General features: G+C 37.9%; 1 pseudogene; it reads right to left on the bottom strand.

Moving 5' to 3' along the window:
• Positions 1-309: 309 nt before the first annotated feature.
• On the bottom strand, positions 310-17658 carry LOC121477870 (annotated as a pseudogene).
• Between the last annotated feature and the right edge of the window lie 257 nt (positions 17659-17915).

The raw sequence follows: 17915 nt of genomic DNA, 5'->3' as shown, positions 1-17915 counted from the left end.
AACTGTGGAGTCCTGGCAGCCATGGTGGGGGAAAAGTTGGCAGGGCTGAGATCAGTGGGATTTCACAACCCCTTTAGCTGAACCCATTATCTTATATTTTTGAGTGAGATTCTTTTCCGCTAGACATTATTACTAGCACTGGCTAAAGGAAATAACCTAGTTCACTCTGCTTCCACAAATGGTAGACGTTATCCACAATGAAGGTTTCCATCAACTCGTTTATTTTATTTTAATTATTTTATTTATTTTATTTTATTTTATTTTTTTGGTTCTACCCGAGGAGTTTATTCGAGCAGACCTGGGCACCTCCTAAGAGGAGGTGTTGGGCCTCTTGGTGGTGAAGCGTGGCTGGTGCCGAGGACGCAAGGCCCGGTGGGGCCGTGGGGACTTGATCCCGCGCCGTGGGGCTGCTGGCGGCCGGCCGGGGGCTCCTGCCCGCTGCATCTGGATCGCGTGGGCCCGGGCGCGGGGTCGGGCCGGGGGCTCGGGAGCAGCGGGCGCCGGCGCGGGCGGCGGTCACATCCCGGGACTCCCGCTGCATCGCGGTGCCACTGCGTGAATCACAGCGCAGCCGGATGCCCAAGTTCGTCACCCGCAAGGGCAAGGGGGATTCCTGGGACCCTGTGCACAGTGGACAGCTCCTCCAGAAGACTTCTTCACCTCCTTCAGTTGAGACAAAGTACCAGAAGCGGGACTTGGCGGCAACATGATCAGGTGCCGAGACTCGCGTGGGATCGGGGGGCGCAGTGCAGTGCGGCCCTGAGGGCTGGGCAGCCCGCGCCCCTCCACCCTGCGCTGTCCCGCGGGCCGAGGCCTGCAGAGCGTGCGCGCCAGGAAGCCCATCGACTCATTTAAGTGGCTTTTTTTTTCCCCCCACTGAGCATAGAGGGGAAAAGAGGGAAAGTAGAAATCAGAAGTCTCAGAGTTGCTCCTCTGCAAAGCTTCTTCCATATTAGCTCGTTTAAGCCTCATTAAAGATTTATAAAGTGAGAATTACTATGTTTTCTTAAAAAATAACAGCAAGTGTTATTTATTGATCTATATGACAGCCAATTTCCAGTTTACTTAATTCTCGTACCAACCTTGTTGGAAATCAGCCTTATTAGTACCCCTGTTTTCCAGACAAGGAAATGTGCAGGATCATTGCACTTACCCTGTTGAAGTGTAAATAGCTGGGGTTATAGGCCCATTTGCATTTTTCATAGGATTAAAAAATAGAAAATAATTATATAGATGGGAAGTGGGTAAGCTGAGATGTGAACTAAGATTTGCACTGACCCCAAGCTAATGGCAATGATACTGTGGTTATGTTGAGAATGAATGCGAATGTGAGATATACAGATACACATATAATTTTAGAGAGATATCTAATATCTATATACCTATATATATTAGAGAGAGAAAGAGTGCACGACAGGGGGAGGAGCAGAGGGAGAGAGAGAGACAGAACCTCGAGCAGACTGCACTCAGTGCAGAGTCCGATGTGGGGCTTGATCTCACCTTGAGATCATGACCTGAGCTGAAATCAAGAGTCAGACATTTAACTGGCTGAGCCCTCAGGCACCCTGAAATATATATATATATATATATATATATACATATATATATATATATATATATATTTTATCAATCTTTTCTAACTTTCTAAATCCTTAGCCTTTTTCTCTGAACTAATAAATGATTAATTTAAAAATAGAGAAATAAGGGATGCCTGGGTGGCTCAGTAATCGCCTTCAGCCCAGGGCATGATCCTGGGGTCCTGGGATCGTGTCCCACATGAGGCCCCCTGTAGGGAGTCTGCTTCTTCCTCTGCCAATGTGTCTCCTCTCTCTCTGTGTCTCTCATGAATAAATAATATCTTTTAAAAAATGGAGAAATAAAAGGATAAAAGAAAGGAAGGAAAGCATGAGAGCAGATATTCCTACAAACAAAACCAGAACACCACTAGGCTATAAGAGGAATAAGGCATACAAGCTTGGATAAAGAATAATCAATAATACCTGTCTATGGAATACTGATGAAGTGGTAGGCATTACATTTTGTTAGATTTTCACACAAGCCTCCCATAATTCTGTAAAACAGACATTATTATCTCCATTTAACACAAGACAGCAATATGATAGAAAGGTGTTAATTTATCCAAAGTCAAACTTGTAGTAGGATTCTGGGTGTACACACCAGCTTTTTAAAGGCTATTTGATAGGCATCTCTTTCCGTCTTTCCTCCTAGGCTCAGATATCAATTCTCTCCTTTTAAGGAAAGATGGCAGTCCTAGGAAAGAGTTCTGCTGATCTGGACTCCAACTAGTTGAGACAATATCATTTTCCTTTGGGCAAAAGTAGGAGGGGAGGAGAGGCTCTTGCTTTCCTGACAGACAGGTGAGAGTACAGGGACCTGAGGCTGCCAAAGGGACAGAGTGGGGAGCTCAGAATGCACTGCCCTGCCAGTCCAGGACTATGGGAAGCACAGCTAACCAGGTCATCTCAATGGAATTTGTTGGTTTGGAAAGATTAGAAAATAGAGATTAAAATATTTAGGATGAAAAATTATTGTAACATAATATTCCATTTCAGAATGGGATGTCGATATACTTTTAGTTCTATAATTGATATCCTATATTTAATCTTTGATAAATATACTTCTATAGTTTGTCTCTAAGCAGGCCTTCTCGTATTGGTTGTTTTTGCTTACTCTAAACTGAAGAGACTCTTCCCCTGAAGAGCTTGTTTATAGGAAATCCAATTTGGAAAGAAGGTGCCATAAAAATAAAAATATGGAAAAGATATTATAAGAAAACATGCATGAAAAGCAAGGGAGCAAGGGAGGCAATATTAATATCAAGAAAAAATTAAAAGTGAAAAGTATTAAGACCAAAGAAATCTGATACAATCATTGATAAAATACATAGCTCCCAGTAATGATATAACAGTCCAATATTATAGATTAGAAATACATAGGGCAGTTAGCTATACTTCAGTTAAAAAAAATAAATATCTGAGGCAAAACTATTAGAACTACAAGAAAATTTTAAAATATATATATATAGTGAATTATTTTATTTATTTATTTATTTTTAAGATTTTATTTATTTATTCATGAAAGACACAGATAGACAAAGCAGAGACGTAGGCAAAGGGAGAAGCAGGCTCCAGGCAGGGAGCCTAATGTGGGACTTGATCCTGAGACCGTGGGATCATGCCCTGAGCCAGGGGCAGGTGCTCAGCTGCTGAGCCACCCACGCATCCCAGCGAATGATTTTATATACCAGTCCATTTTTATATACCAGTCCATACCAGACCATCAATTAGACACAAAAATAAATCTAAATACAGAGGATTTGAATGAATTCATTGATATAATTGAACAAACAGATACTGAGCAGTATTCTGAATAGATAAATGCATAGAGTAGATTGAATATGACAATAAAGTGTGTATATTGAAATGATCACAGTAAAAGTGGGGTCAGTAGACCCTTACAGTTTATGTGCTAAGCACATCTCCAATTCATAATGAATATACAAATGAACCAGGTAGGCCTTATTTCAGGAATATGAAAATATTTCAATATTAAGAAATTGATTAATATGAATTATTTTTTAATAATACAATGAAAACAAAATTATATAGTTATTTTGATGTTTAACAACATTCACTTGATGAATTTCAGCATATGCCTCAATTTAAAACATAGTTCTTTAGACTAGGATTAAAAGAATACACCATCAAAATGAATTTTAAAAATCACCATCAAACCATCAGTGTTGGCATTCATTCCTCCTAATGATAGTACACGAAGAGCAGCACCTCCTTTAGTATTAGGGGAGTAATAAATAATATAATTTCCTTTATTGTTGCCATACCTTACCTTTTAAAAAAGATATTCCGTTTAATGTAATTAAGATAGCAAACATAAATCATTGATAAGTCATTGATGAAGGGGAGACACAATTATTATTTGCAGATGATTTGATTGTCCACCTCAGGAATCCAAGAACAATGATAAACAAACACTTGAACTTACAAAAGGGCTCAGTAATTTTCCTAGGTACCAAATCAATTGGCTGAAACCCTATAGCTTTCTTCTATAGCGAAAATAACTGGTCGGAAAATAAAATAGAAAACAACAAAAGATCTCATTCACAGTATTAGTAAAAACAGAAACTACCTTGACATAAGCAAGAAATAGTCAGTTTCTATTTTTTTAAAAAAGAAAATTATGACAACCTAAAATACATAACAAAAGAGAGTTAAATGGAAACATCCACAAAGTTCTACACGGAAAGACTCAATACAGTTAAGTTTCAGTTCATTCCAAAAGAATTCTAAAAGTTAATGTAATTGCAAAATTATGCCAAATCAGGTTAGAAAATGAATAAAATTCTTGAGATTTACTTGCAAGAATAAAAAGATAGGAATTCCAAAATTATTTTTAGAAAAGCTGAATAATAGGTGCACTGACAGCAATTGTCAAAATAAAGTAAAAAAATTCTTTTTAAATAATGTACTCACTTCAGGAATATGTAGAGCAAATTAGAGAAATAAGAAAACGTAGAATAAACTTCAAAATTGAAGCTGAAAGAATCCAGTGATTTTCTATAGGCTTAGATTGTCCTCTTAGAGTTGTATGCTTGAATATGAAATCAACCCTTGTTTAAAATGAAGTGCTGCTATATTTTGTTTCCTTTGTGCATTTATTTCTTCTAGAGAAATAGACACATGTATTGACCATCAGCATTGTTATTGTTATCATAGCTAACTTGTATTTAATGCTTCTTAGTTGTGTCAGAAAGTATTCTAAGCACATTAGATATACTGTGTCATTTAATCAACATAATAACTTTATGAAGTTGATACAATTATTTGCCACAATTTACAGATAAAGATATTGAGACTTTAATAGTTGTAGTAAATGCCCATGGAGAGTGATGCTGAGGCCAGGATGCAAGCACAGGCAATCTGGTATCAGAGCCCAGGTTCTTAAGAATTGAACTCTAATTTCACATGTACACCTGTGCTTATATTTGTAAGTATTATTAAGTAGTAGGCCAAAGTCATGACATAGATGCACTAAAATGGCAATGCCAATATTCTTTTGGAAGAGATCATTTTATTTTCTTTACACCTGAATATTTAAAAAACATATGTAGTAAACATTATTAAATTAAAATTTAATACAATGTAATGTATTAAATTAAATTAAAATTTAATTACATTAAAATATGTAGTAAACATTACTATTATAACTATGGAAAAGTACTTTTAAAAGGTGACTTCAGCCTGGTGATTTCTTTAATGACTAGCTAAGACAAGCCTACCAAATCTGTACCATTCGACTCATTAGCTCTCTAATTCAAGAAATCATCTACTCATCTACTTTTTCCACAGTGGCTACCAGAAATGTTGCTGCTCTTTATTGCCACTATAACTGCCACCACAATTTGAATAGCTAAAATGTTCCATCTTTAGCAAATGCTTTATATACATGACATCAAGTATTTTTTATTATTATTCCCATTTTACAGAAAATGAACTAAAGCATGGAATCTTGCCCAGGGTGATACTAGCACATAGTTGGAATAGACAAGGTCGCATCCAGGTTTTGCTCAGCTCCATAGCCTCTACTATTCTGCAATGCTATTTCACAAAGTTTTCATTTGGGCCAGAAGGAAACCCTAGAGGCTAAAACTAGTGTTTTAATAACTCATTGGTTGTCATTAAATTTATGCACACATGCAATTACCTTGTTCAAATACAGCAAAAAAAAAAAAATTAAGAGGGAGTCATTTTTTTTATTATGTGCAAACTTGGTCTATTATTGGTATTTGTGAATATTCCTTTTCTCTTCCAATAATTTGAGAAAAATCACATTATTCTCAAAAGTCTTGATCAAATTTTTGGAGGAAGTAATTGAGAGGATATGGCAGGCAGTTATTCTGAGACTTGAACCTAGGTAATCAGAGGCTCCTCACTTCCTTTCCTGTCCTTGGAATGTTAAGTTCTACCTGTCATTCCCCCACTAGGAGCCATTTCAAGGATGCAGCTTTAAGAGAGTAGTGTGTTGTTGAGACCATCTTGTTGGTTATATGTGACTGAATCCAGTATGTCCTCTATATTAACTCTAAAGATTCTGGTGGAGAGGTCTGGAAATCTACTCATCTTGTGGCTGCTTAAGACAAGCTTCCTATATAAGTTCCATTACTTATTAAATCTGCCACCTACCAATCTGTAGTGGTCTGCCTTTTTGTTTGGGCTCTCTTTGCTCTCCATGTACAGGGGGCCAATTTAGGAACCAACACAAACACAGATACTTGGTCTTCTCTGGCCATTCAAAAAGATGTTCCATATATCAAGAAACAACATTTTTATTTAATTGGTATGTATTTATTGAATGTCTACTATGTGTTAGATACTGTGCTAGGCATGGAGAATAGAATAGTGTTTTATTAGGGGGAATGCTAGCTGCCACAACAGATAAACTCTTAAATCTTTGTGGCTTAACACAATAAGAAGCCCAATATGGACGTTTTGGATTGAGAAAATTTCCTCCTGTTTGTGATTCAGTTTCCCCTGTCTTCAAAACATGGTTTCCAAGATCTTCTCTGTTCAGTCATTTTAAGGAAAAAGAGTACAGAGTATTGCATATCATTTTAAATTGGCCTGTTCTTGAAGTGGTCTATATCATGTTTGCCCACATTCCACTGGCCAGAACTGAGTCAGATGCACCAAATTGGTTAGGAAATGGAGACTAGCCATGTGCCCAAAGAATTAAGAAAACATCCTTTCTTCCTGCTCATTTGCCACTCATAGTATCATTGGAAAGGAGGATGTTAACTTGATGACATATAAAACCAATGGACAATTTCAACCATAGCAATTATTTTAATGAAGACTATGGTGCTAGGAGGGCGTATTACTTATAGGTTTTGATCTAATTAGAGAAAACAAGAAGGCTTCACTGAGGGAGTAAACTTGGATCTCAAGGATGGGCAGGTGAAGAAAGGAGGGAAGAGCGCAAGGGCCCTGGTGAGGAGAGCCTATGGTGAGCAGGTGAGATGAGGAAACAGAGAGGCTAGATGAAGCTGGAGGAGTCCTAACCTATAGGGCCAGTGAGAGTCTAAATCCTTTCCAATGGACAATGCAGAACAACTGAAGTGTCAAGATTGATATCTTGAAAATCACTCTGGCTGCATTGTGAAAATGCATTGGTGTTGGGGGAAAATAAATGTAAGGAGGCCTTTGGGGGAGGCTGTTGTAGAGTGCTAATGGCTTTGATATAGGAGGTGGAGGTGGGAAGAAGTTAAAAAAAAATAACACTTAGGAGGTAAATTCCAAAGAATTGTGATAAACTAGACTTCGCTATTTATCTATTATCCTTTTGCTAGATGATTTGCATCCTTATAGCTTCTATGCTCATAGATGAATTTTAAAACTGGACAATGTTGCTGGGAAGTGAAAAGCTAGTTTATGTTGCCTTTAGCCAGGCTTAAGCAAACTGAAACAGAGATATGGTTGTTAGCGGCTCAGTAACTTTTGTTACCTTCTTTGTCAAAATCTTCACCATCTCCCTTTGATTCTACTCTTCCATCCTGGTCTCGGGGTCTGTACAACTAATTTGTTCCCTGATGTATTATGTAATGCCTATGGGCATTTACATTTCAAAAGAGAATTTTTATTTACCTAGTTAAAAGATATTAACTCAGATAACTAAAATGATGATGACTCGAGTATTTGGGGAAATACGGTACTCAAATCATGCAACACAGATACCACTTTCAGTGCCTTTAATAAATCCATTAAATTTGGTTCTACTGAGGCCTCTTAATTCCGGTGGGAGAAGTTTCTTAAGGCAGCCAAGACCTGGACCTAGAGCTTCCCCAGAATGACTGAGCTATATGCTGCTTCTGAAATAAGATCTGCAGCTTCATTCTTCTTTACAACATGATACCACAGAGCAGAATTTGAAATCCAGAGGGGTAGTCCATTTCTTGCTGAAAATATATGTATGCTAGAATTTAAAAATATTTTTATATATACACAAAAATTAAAATAAACAAAAATATGTATGCTATTTTTATATATGTATACTTAAGGAGGCCACAAACCACTCATGAAAGCTTTATTTATGGATGCCTTTCCACTGTGGTTAAGAATTCGCTGCTCTATTTGAAAGCAGATTATAGGAAGTCATGTTCCTTTCTCTCTTACTCTCCTCTTCTACAGCCAAAAATATGGGAGCAGAACTAAGGTCCTGTGAGGTGACACCTGGTTTATCCCTCTATCTGTGTGTATGTGTGTGGGTGTGTGTCTGTATGAGTCAGGCTTTTCACTTAGCCATCTCACCAGATCAGCCCCCAAGACACCCACGCTCACTTTTGAGCAGACATTAAGGCTCAGTAAACACAGACCCTCTAGCTAGAACTGGGGGAAAGAACTAGAATTTAGTTGCTGGCAGATCCATCCTCTTGGCAAAAAAATCCCATGAGCACCTGTTCAAGTAGACCTTGAGTGATTTTTAGTCTCTCAACATTTGGCTGACATAAAGAGTATAGTGTGATTCTTCATTTATTTTACAATTCAGAGAGCATCAAATTAAGTTTAATAGTATGAGAAACACATATGCACACATACCTTCTCATCCCCAATTTTAAAAAAGATTTATCACATTCTGGCTAATAATAAACACTTGATTTCAGCTCTTTTTTTTTTTTTTAACAGTGTGGAACTATTTTAGGCCATGCAATGATTATTTAATTATAGGATATAGAGCACTTTTTTTTTTTTTCAAGGAATGTTGTAATACTGCCTTTACAGCCTGTAAATGTTTCTGGTCTTTGCATTTAGAGGAGTATCTAGTGGTATTCCATAATCTTGACTGTGGAGTGTGTATGACAGTAGCAGAAGTTGCACATAGCCTACAAAGTAAGCTAAAGCAGGAGAGTAAGAAGTTTGATATTTAGGTGTTTGGATTCTTGTCTTTGTCATGGGTTTTGAAAGACAGGCCAAAGATGTCCTCACCACTATCCTGAATATTCTCAGAATCCTTGATTATTAACAGACACTTTTAAGCCTTATGCTAAGCCAGAACAAAATTCATTTTATGACTTTGTTGAACTACCACCAGTGTACTCGGTGAGTGGGTGCCCCATCCAGCTCTTATAACTTTAGCCAGAAAATATCCCCTCCCATTCCCAGTCTCCCTTCATCCAATATATGCCTGGAAGAGGGTTTAGAACATTGGCACCCATATCCTGGGAGGAGGAGGAGAGAACATTTGTTTGACTAGGGCGCTGATAGAAAGGAAAAGAAAGATAATGAAATGAATTAGCTCTATTTGAGTATCCCAACTATTATTGATTACAGGGCATTTAATAAAATATAGATCTCCACACTGGGTTTTGCGGTGTGGAAGACTGATGCATCAGCATCATTTAGGTTGAAGAAATTTTTAAGCTTTTTTTTTTTTTATCAGTAGAATTTTTTTAAAAAAAGTCAGAATTCTGTAAAGAATACCATATGTAGGACAAAACAGAGTTACATTGATTGACCTGATGCTGAAGAGTTTGAGGCCCTTGAACCTCCCACTGGAACCCACTTTGAGAAACAACATACTCTTGAACCCTTTGCTTTGAAAGATCCTAGTGTTCAAGAGACAGCAGTGAACATCCAGCTATGATGTAGGAGTGGAGGCAGAGAGGGCAGAGGAAGTATGTCTACATGAAACCATGACCACTGACTACTTCTATAGCAGGGTGTTGGTAAATATAGTGGTATGTTGGCCCAAATATATATTTGGTTTTCATCAGACAAAGGATTTTTCTCAGGACACAAACCATCAATGGACAAGTTCACTTCAGGAGGGGACATGAGAAATGCACTTCCAAATCCAGTCATTTGACTTTGTGGCTTTTCTTTTAGACTTTAGAATGGATCTGCAGTTGGTTACTGACTCAATTTCTCCTTCTAGCAATTTCTGATTTGCTGTTAGTGAATGGGTAATTATATCTGAAGAAGATATAAATATGGACAAAGAAGAGTCATAACAAAGCTAAGAAGTAAGAATTTCAAAGCTCAGAAGCTACCACTCAGCCACTTCTAGGACACTGGTTTAAGAGTTGTCCAAAGACCATGGCTGAAGATAACAGAATGTTAAATCCAAAAGTTCCTTTGAAAATAGCCTGTGAAATGCTTTTATTTACTGATTTTCTTTTCCTATTTTATATCAAAAAAAGTAGAATTTAGTTGTGACATATGAGCATTTGAGTTAGAGCATCTTAGTAAGTTGTGACATATGAGCATTTGAGTTAGAGCATCTTAGTAAGTAAAATGGTATTTGAAAATACAGAATAAGACTGGTGGTGGAATAATAGCTTCTTTCAACTTTTTCCTCCCTGAACCCTGCTGACATGAGGGTGGGGAGGATAGAATAGACAATTAAGAGACCCCAACTAGATACACTGATGATTGCTGAAGCCCATGGCAAAAGACAATAAAGAATATTAGCTAAATATGGGTAAATTTGGGTAAATTCAAGGAAAGATGTCACAAATAAATACAGAATCACTCAGATTTAAAGCATGATGCAGAAGTCTCTGAAAATAAATTGGAGGATTCTGTGGGAATAATAAAGAAATGGAACATGGTGGGAGTCAGAAAGGGAAAAAGGGTATATTTCTGAAATGTGCTATTTGGCTTGATGCAGTAGTGGTGCAGGGACTGAAGGAAAGACAGTTTGAACATGATGCTATCTTCATGCTGTTCTTTGTTGTGACCTGCATGCTTACTCTAAAGAACTAGCTAAGATAGTATGGATTCATGAGAGGAACTGGCCAAGAGCATCACAGCTATTCATCAGTGTTGACTGTACAGAATGATGCTAACTGGATGTGTGAGTAGTTGTGTATGTATGTGTGGAGAGTGGGTAGGTATTTAAAGTTGATAGAAGCTTTCTAGGGCAGAAACTAGAAAATTAGTAGGAAACTGTTCTAAAACAACACAGTGATTTTTACCCTACTGGGTGGCCCAGTAGATTATGTATTCATCTAATCATCCATTGCACATGCCCACCATATAAAGCCATCTGGATGTTTTTAAGAAAATTGGATGTTGGAAGAGTTGCCCCCATTCAAAAATTAGGAAGAAGTCAAAGGTCTCTGCATGGAAAGCAGTCAGAGATTCATTGCATGTTAACAACTGAGTGAACATTTGAGCACAGGCAATGTGCCAAGGTCTGTTCTAGATACTGGGGACAGAGTAAAGCAGATAGAGGAGTCATAGGGCTTACTCTTCAGCAGGGTGAAATGTCCTTTGTCATTTGCAAAGGACAAGTGAAGAATGCTCATGGGAAACTTACTCTGAAACACAGGGCTCCTTCCAATGAATTACTATGCATCTAGATAGTCAAAGAAATTACAGAGAACTGGGGAACTTACATAAGAGATTAAGCAACAGAAGGAACTAGAAAGCAAGCAGGTGACACTCAAAAACTTAAAACAGAAATAACATTATGTCTGTAAGGATAAGCAGAGTAGAAGCTTATCTCCTACGTGCCATCCCCAGGCAGGAGTTGCTGGGGATCCCCAGCCTGGAAGCCGATTATCAGGGAGAAAGAGCCTTAGTGAGGCTGTTGTGGGTCCTACTCGAAGAGTGAGCAGCCTTCAACAGAAGGAGGCTGGATGTCTACTGCTGACCTTTCCAGGACTGAGGAAGGAGCCCTGTGAATACACGTGTGTGTTCACTATGAAAATTCATTGAGCTATATATTAGGATTTATGCACTTTTCTATATGGTTGTTTCACCTCAATAGAAAGTTTACTAAAAATAATTGAGGTGTATAGGCAATGATGGGAGAAGAATGAAATTCTTGGCAGAGAACATGAAAAAGCATAATTCAATTGCTATGTTTGTATGCAGAGTTGGGGTGGGGAGGGAAAGAGAAAAATAGAGAAGGAAAGAGGAAGAAGGAAGGAGGAGGGCGAGGGAGAGAGAAATGCAGTTCTTTATTCCTAGCATAATGCATAAAATTCATGGTAATCTATGCTTACAAAATGGAAAGTGATAGACATAGATGTTCAGAAAATTTTTTTTTAGGTTGCAGGAAATAGAATGACTATGACAAATGAGAGGTGTCAGTTTGAATTTCTTCCATGATAAACCAGTGGTTAAAAGTGGTACAAACTTTCAGGTAATGAGAGGCTGTACCTCTCAAGGGAGCCCAGAAGAGGAAGTATAAAAATATTTTGTATCTGGTATTGTCATGGAAAATACCCTAGATGCCTGATTGCAAAGAATAATGAATATCACTTATTAATTCATTTATTCCAGAAATACTTGTTGAGTCTTTACTGTGGGAAAGACCCTATAGGAGATGCAGGACACATATCAGAAAAGATATTGGCAGGAGAGAACTGATGGCAATACAGAATAAAGGTAGAGGAAAAGGCAGGAGATAGTGAATCTTAATCTTAGGATTTAAGGTTTCAGAACAGCCGGAATGGAAATATGTATAACTGATAAAAGTAATAAGATATTAGCTAGAAGGAAAAACCCTATCTTTGAGAGTACATGAGACCAAGAGAATGACATTTTAAAAGTATTGCATCTGTAACAAAATGCTAAACTCAACATTTCCTATTGTTTTGGAGCCTGGTGGGGCTGCACAATATCTATATAGGACAATTATGACAGCCAGGAGCTATCAGTATGTCCCCCAGTCTTACCACTTCAGGGGAAGAGGGGCAGACCAGCACCTTCTTTCCTTGCCTGATGGTTTCTCAGGCTGCTTATGCCTGCTCTGCTTGCACATATCATAGCAGGCTGGAAGTCCCAGGGAAGTAACCACTGCTCACCTACAACAGCTCCAATCAAGGATAGAATGATTGTATAGTGGTGCATAGATACCTCAGTTCCCTCATCCCCAGGTCGGCTAATTCTGAGGTCTGTGTGGTGCACTGAGCAGTGTACTGGATTGAAAAACATACTCTGTTCTCCTTCTCACTGTTTTTCTTCCTTGTTCCCAATCTGTGTACTCACATCTTTCCTCAAATCTCCCATTGGTTCTAGGGGAACTTAAACTAAGAAAAACATGAAACTAGTTTGTCGACTCTTAACACATCATCCATAAATGGACACAAGGAAATGGAGAGAGGCTGGCAAATGTTGATAGCAAGGATTTATATGGAGAGAATTGTTTGGAGAGCATTCCCTGCACTGCATGGTGGGGCTGGGGCAGCAGAAAGGATGAAGTTAAGTGTAAAGGCTGAGGAACGCCACCTGGAAATGGAATTTAAAGGTGGGGAGGCACAGGAACTGATGTGACTGCTAGCTGGAGAAGCAAGAGGGAGAGCAGTTGAATGGAGCCGGACTAAGCTGGGACAGGCAGCAATAGACACAGATGGATACTTCCTGCGAGCCAGCCATGCATTCACAGGAAGGAAAAAAAAAAAACTTAGTTGGGATGCATAGCAGCAATGATCCTTCCCCTCCTTATTTTCATATCCTTGCAGTGTGCCTCTACAGTGTCTCCTATTGAGGATAGGGTCTATTTCCCCACCCTGTGCATCTGAAAAGGCCTTGTTACTTCCTTCAGCCAGTAAAATTTAGCAAGAATGCCACTGCACCAGTTCCAGTTCTCCAGGTCCCATGAGTTCAGAAGGCCCACACCTTTGTCTATGCCTATGGCCTCAAACATACTGATTTTCTCATGGAATCCTACCCAGTGGGCTGCATGATTAGGAATGAACTAGCCTGCTGGAAGATTAAAGACCATATTGACCAGAGTTGAGTCAGCCCAGTTGCTTCAGTCAGATCCTTAGACAGCAGAGCTGACCAGAGATATGTGAGGGAACCCAGGGAGAGCCTCAGACTATCTAACCAAGCCAAACTCACCCCAAATTACTGACCTACAGAATAGGCTAAATAATTACCTGTTGTTATAAGCTACGAATTTGGGGTGTGGTATGTTATACAGCAAATTCTTACTACTGGAGTGAACATTTTTATTTTATTTTTTAGAGAGAGAGAGAGACAGATAGAAAGCTGGGGGTGGGGGTAGGGGGCAGAAGGAGAGGGAGAGTATCCCAAGCAGACTCCAGGCCCAGCACAGAGCCCAATGTGGGGCTTGATCTCATGACTGAGATCAGAGCCTGAACCAAAATCAAGAGTTGGATGCCCACTATTGTGCCACCTAGGTGCCCCAAGAGTGAACATTTAATATAGATTACATTCGATTTTCTTTTCCATCTAGAAAATGAGACTATTTTTAACTTTCTGAGAGTGAGCTGAAAAATATGTGATTTGCCTAAGAGAATGTCCAGGTCTCAGTGCTAGTCTCATCCCCAGTAATGTCCCTACCAGTTACATGAACTTTATGCAATTTATAGAATCTTACTGAGTTCTAAGCATTTTTACTTTCTTGTCTCTTAAGCCTGAGAATCATGACTGATCTATCTTCATAGTGAGATCATATAACTTTATTATGTGTGTGTGTGTGAGAAATAACTTTGATAATTAAAAACTAGTGAAAAATGTCCTCTCGCCTTATCAAAACAATTTATTTTTCCAATGAAATGATTTCCTGGAGTAGTAACATTTGCTTCACAACATAAAATTTAAAAAATTACTATGGTAATAAGTGTGAAAATATTTTGAAATATTAAAATAAATGAGAGAGATGCCATGTATGGGCTAAATGGGGTACATGGGAGAGAGGTGCTCCAAGAACTGGGAAGTAAGGTACAAATATGAGTGCACATGATCCACCCTTATTCAATTTGAGCTGGAATGAAGGAAATCTCTTCCCAGACCCATACTCGGCCAGTAAAACTAAGATGACTCTTGATGGAGGGAAAATACAGGTAGAGAGCTGGGCACGAAGAAAAGGTGGTTGATCGGAACGCCTGGGTGGCTCAGGGGTTGAGCATCTGCCTTTGGCTCAGGGCGTGATCCTGGGGTCCTGGGATGGAGTCTCACATCGGGCTCCCCACAGGGAGCCTGCTTCTCCCTCTGCCTATGTCTCTCTCTGTATCTCTCATGAATAAATAAATAAATAATCTTAAAAAAAAAAGAAAAAGTGATTGATCAAAATGCCACATATAAAAAGGAGAGAGAAATGGTGAAACAGGGTAGAAATTATTTTTTGCTAAAATATTATTCATTTTCATCTGTAGTTACAGAGTTGCACATAGTATTTTTTTTATGATGGTATTAATCTCTCTGTGTCATGGCTACATCTCATTCCAAGTCTTCATGATGCTTACTTTTGGCTTTTGTTTTATTCCTTTTTCAGAATCATAATAATCATATTTTATTGATATTTTCAAAGAACGAACTTTCAAAATTGTCCCTTTTTCTATTTTTCCCTATTTAAAAATATTTTAAATTTCTTTTTCTTAACTGTTGTTTAATTTTGCTTTTAAAATTTCAGTTTTTAGATGAAAAAATACTTTATTTGCCAGATTTTGTTAAATACTGAAGGCAATTAAGGCTATAAATTTCTGGGACCCCTGGGTGGCTCAGTGGTTGAGCTCTGCTTTCGGCTCAGGTCGCGATCCCAGGATTCGGGATCGAGTCCCACATGGGGGGCTCCTGCTAAGAGCCTGCTTCTCCCTCTGCTTGTCTCTGCTTCTCTTTCTCTCTGTATCTCTCATGAATAAATAAATAAATATTTTTTTTTAAAAAGGCTATAAATTTTCCTCTGAAAATAGCTTTAATGTGTTCTGTAGGCTTTGTTAGAGAGGGTTCTTTTTCAATGCCTTCTAGGCAAGTTTTAGTTTCCTTTTTGATTTACCCTTTGATCAAAGATTATGTAGTAATCTGCTGTTTCATTGTTAAGTCATTAAGATATTTTTGGTTATCATTTCATAATTTATTTCTAATTTTATTAGCTTCTGATCAGAGAACATAATTTATAAGAACTCCCCATTTACACAGTTTTCTAGTTATTTCTTTTTCTTGGTGACCACATATATGACTGGCTTTCAAAAATGTTCCATGATTATTTGAAAAAGTACATTCAAAAATAAGGTGACATATCAACTTGTTTATTAATTGTATTTTCAGTTTATGTCCCTTATTTTTTGAACTAGATCTTTCAGTTCTGAGAGAAGTATATTGGTGCTTTTCTACCATAATTGTATTTCTTGCAAGTTCTTCTTGTTAAAATAAATTTAAATATTGAGCTCCTGTGGTGGTTGGCTCATCCCACTATGACTGCTGCTTCTACAATTGTGCCACTTATTATTATATGTTGTTCCTTTTGATCCTATTTGCTTGTTTTGCCCTTAAATTATACTTAGCTGATATTAATATTGCCATTTTTGCTTCCATTTTGTTTTTATTTTCCTGATATGTATTTGCTAATTCCATTTATCTTTGTTATGTTGAAAGTATTTTTGAGAGTGTTCTTTAATGTAACATCTGGCTGTGTTTTGTTTTACGAAGAAATGTGTTGACTCTGTCTTTTCATGGTACAATCCATTCTTTCACATTTTATACAGTGACTAACATTCCTGGTGTGTTACTTTGGCCTTATTCTATGTTTACTACTGGGTAGATAGTTGTTTCTTTTTCTTTTTTTCTTTTCTTTTCTTTTTTTTCTTTGCCTTGCTTTTCCTGTTTATGCCCTTTACTAATTTAGAAAGTCTGCTGTATTCTCTCTTGTCAATGATGGTTAATTTCTATTCTCTTGATATAAGTGATAATAATGTCTATTACTTGTTAAAAAGAGATTTCTCCTCTTTATCAGAAAAAAAATCACTATTTTCTTCCTGCTTTGTTGCATTCCAACAAAATGATATTTTACAAACCTATTGCCATTCTTCTGTCCTCCTTTCTTTTTTTTCTTCCCCTAAATAGATGCTGAGATCTTTTTATTGCCGCCTTGATAACCATTTGTCCTAGGCTTGACAGCTAAAGTGTAGTGTTTATTAGCTTTTTAAAGATGAACTTTTTCTTAAATATGTCCAATTACACATTGCTATATAGCTTATTCTTACTCATTTCTGAATCCTATTAATATATACCTATATAGCTTAATAACTATATATGAACTTGTGTGTATATGTGTAACATATGCATAGACACATACATGTATGTTTATGCAACATACATATTATATATAATCATTGCTCACTCTTTCCATCTTTATAGGTTTCTGAATTTTCTCATTTGTTATTGGAATAGAGCCTTCTCAGTGCTTTTCTCAGATGGGATTCAAAGTGATATTTTTTCCTTTCCTAAAACAGCTTTTGTTTGCCCTGAGAGATCAATGATACTTAAGCTGGGTGTAAGGTGATCCACCATCGTCTTTTATCCAATGTTGGTGATAAGACATTCTTTTATAGGGTTTATTTTTTTCCACCTTTAAGAGTATTACATGTTCTTTTTTCCTTAGAGATCAGGATATTTTTCTTTCATGATATACCTGTGGCTATGTTTTCTTTTTTTATTCAGCTTGAATCTTAATGAGTGTTTCACATTTATATATTGTGGGAAGCAAGAGGGTCTATACCTTCATGGGCTGCAGTGCAGAAGTGGGCAGACTGGCCCCTCCACCTCTCCCATATTCCTGATCTGAAGGAAGGAGCACCCCAGCTTCTTGGTTATCTCCCACTTGGCCTTTTGGGGACTTAGCACCTTCACACTGAGCTGACATCAACATTCCTTTAGGGGGCACAGATCTCTATATGCCACGTTTCTTCCCAAAATCCTGTGTTGTAGGTCCATGCCTAAGCTGTGATGCTGTTCCGCATTTACCTGCTCAACTTATGAAGTCAAAAGGACTCATCTTTATTCTATGCTCAGGACCTCAAAAGGAACCAGAGCTTTGCTGCATCCATTTGCTGCTTGGCTTGGGAGAGGCATAGGGATTGGAGCTGGGAGCAATGATCCAGAGGTACCATGCTCGGAATGCTATGT

This window comes from Vulpes lagopus, chromosome 18, assembly GCF_018345385.1.
Source record: "Vulpes lagopus strain Blue_001 chromosome 18, ASM1834538v1, whole genome shotgun sequence".
Classification (NCBI taxonomy): Eukaryota; Metazoa; Chordata; class Mammalia; order Carnivora; family Canidae; genus Vulpes; species Vulpes lagopus.
Note: the sequence above shows the minus strand (reverse complement) of the source record. Positions and strands in the feature narration are given on the sequence as shown.